Consider the following 3,245-nt stretch of genomic DNA (forward strand, 5'->3'; position numbering starts at 1 on the left):
CAGTATTATAAACCCCCAACTCATGCATTCATGCACATATTAAGCTCCATTGATCTGAAGATTGAGATGAAGAGGGACACACACGCATTTCAGAGGAGCTTCTATCAAACCTTTAATGTCACAACTGTATTTTATGATGTGTGAACATTAAAATGTATTAATTAAAGGCTGCGAAAAACACTGTACACAAAAGTGTAAAAAAATATATATATATTTATATATATATATATATATATATATATATATATATATATATATATATATATATATATATATATATATATGTATATATATATATATATATATACATATATATTGCATAGTGGGATATCTCTGCAGGGTCGACTTTTTTGGTCCAGACTGTAAGATCTCTACAATATTAGGTGGATTGGTTTGTCAGGACATTTTTTATACAAATGAATGGTTCCCAGAATGACTTGGTGATCCTTTTACTTTTCGTCCAGCGTCAATATGATGAATAATCTGAACGTTTAGAAGTTGGATTCACACACTTTTGACAGACAGTCATGATTCCCAGAGGATAAATACTAGTGGCGATGAGTCTGACTTTTCCTTTTGTACCGCGGAGAAGTTTACATTTGCGGGTGGATTGCCATGAAATCTGGTACTGACATTTATATTCCCCTCAGGACGTGCTGTAATCACTTTGGGGATCTCTTCAATGTGCTAAATTCAAAATTCATTTGACAGTACTATGCTTCCACGGCGACACCTGCGGTCGGGGCAGCATTATCCGCTGTGTGCGAGTAGGGCAGAGCAGCAGCCGTGAGTTGCCCGATGGGGCACACTAACATGCACCAAAAGGCCCGGATATGTAAAAAAAGCACAGAGAAGCTCGGATTACAACAAATATAGGGGGAGAGCGACTCAATTCTCTGCCCAGGAAGATATTCACTATATCTTTATAGCAAAAAGTTGCTTGCTGAGCTTAAAGGGATAGTTTGGGTGTTTGGAAAAGGGTTTGTATGAGGTACTTATTGACTCATTATACTCACTGTATTACTGTCGATGGTGGTGGGCACAGCCACAAGTTTTAGCCACTAAAAAGAAAGGCCCACCTAATAAATGTAATAGCTGTTTGACTAAGCTTCATTTATAGCATTTTCTTTGCTAATCCTGCTGTCAGACAGCTCTAGTTGACGAGAAAGTTAACTGAAAGTGAAACATATTTATGCTTTATTAAAAGGCAGAAGACTCTGTTGACAAAAACAGTATTACTGCATTTCACTTTCAGTTCAGTTCCATGTCAGAAAATATGTTTAATATAGCGTGTGTGTTATATTAAAAATATATAGATTTTTTTCAATGGGCATTTCTTTGAAGTGGCCAAAATACATTTTGCCGCTGCCCCTGTCCACAGCAGTAACATTGCCTGCTCCCTTGTTGGTGCACCTTCTTCAAACTGGGAGCTTGTCAACCGCCGTCTGCTGGTGGTAGTAATACACAGACTATGGACAAGTGCATCATACAACCCCACTTCAAAACATTCAGTGCTCAGTGGATAGAGTTGGTAGTCCTTTAATTACAAGGTTGCCAGTTCAATTCCCAGCTCCTAATGTCCGTTTCTGCCTGCCGCTTTACAGCCACCTACTACCCCGACACTAGGTAAAATGCAGAGGTAAAATGTCATGCATGCACAGTATGCAGACAATGATTGAAATGTTAGTATTGCAAATAAGTTGGCATGCTGCTGATGTTAGCATTTACCTTAAAGCACCACTAGGCAGAGCCTCACACAATGCATGCTTGTCGGCTCTTCTTCTTTACAGAGATTGTATATTTGGATTAATCTGTTTATTATATAGCCTACAGTCAATGGCTTTGATTGATTATCTAACATAAGTAAGCGAACACTAGTAGAATTTAAAATGCAACATATAACTTAACTTCTTAAACCATAAACTGTGCCAATTTGATTCATAGCTATATTGTTAAAGAGATTAGGCCAGAGTAAAAGACAGCGTTTGTATTTACCAATGACATTTTCTTTTATTCTGGTCTGCAATCTACACCTGTGTTTGCACAGCTAACTGTACTTCTATACAACAGTTGTAATGCTACCTCAGAAAGTCAGCAGGAAGCATTGAGACAGGAAGTCACATTCACCCCCTCACACAATAACAACAAACACTGGTGTGTGACTCATTCCAAAAATACAGGAAGTCAAACAGTGCACACAGTGATACACACATATTAACAGCACAATAATAATCCTTCTTTAAAAAACAGATTTCTGACGCACATTCTTCATTATTGTCTATCTCACAAAGGCCTGAAATACCATAATTTAAATACTAGAAAATGGAAAACTAACATTGATACAAAGCTATTACACATTCGTCTCCAGTAAATCCTTGTGACAGTAACTTTTCTCAGTGTTTTATTGCCTTTACCAACAGTCACCATTTCCCCCATTCATCTGTAACATTTAAGGATTTTTTGATGTAGCTTCCAATCCGTCAGGAGACAATATAGCCTCTCAAGTGAAGTGGTCAAAGTCACATTGGGAAGGACATTTGAGAAAGAAGACTATGCCTTATGTATTAGTATGCTAGTCAAAGCTAAAAATGCTCACACAAAATCTCAGATGATTATTCATGTTTAAATTGAAATATCACATAATGATTCAATAATTACATTAGGTTAAATATGATGCGGACAATCTCTTGATATATGGCCATATTGTCCCAAGACCTCATTTCACAGTTTGAAAAACAGCCATTTCAGAGGAGCGTGCGCGGCATGGGTTGACTGATGTCTCCATACATACCAGGATACGTGATTAGAGAGAGTTATGGCCAGTAGTTACAATCTCCAGCAGGTAAATTTATGGCTGACATAATGATGGCACACTCAGCTAGGCCCGTAGTAAATCGAGGACATAGTCTTCCTCTGTCCTTGAAAATTCTGCTCAGTCTCCAAAAGCAGGTGCACCTTAATCTATTTAAGCTGCTGTGTTCAATAACTGGACAGTCCTGCTTTGATTGATCCTAATCTACTGCAATGTTTAAAGTCCTGCCTGGAACAAACTATGTTATATTTTCTTAACTACAACTTACTGCCAATTCAATTTTCAAATTCATGTGGTTACCAAAATGGGGGATGAACAACTGTGGAGACAGAAGATAAAACATTTTTCTTAAGATTTTATTTTTGCCACATAAAATAAAAAAAAGGCAAACTTTGCCAATTTTCAATCAGCTTTATATTCATCAAATGTGTGA

The sequence above is a fragment of the Taurulus bubalis genome (genome assembly GCF_910589615.1).
Source record: "Taurulus bubalis genome assembly, chromosome: 16".
Taxonomy (NCBI): domain Eukaryota; kingdom Metazoa; phylum Chordata; class Actinopteri; order Perciformes; family Cottidae; genus Taurulus; species Taurulus bubalis.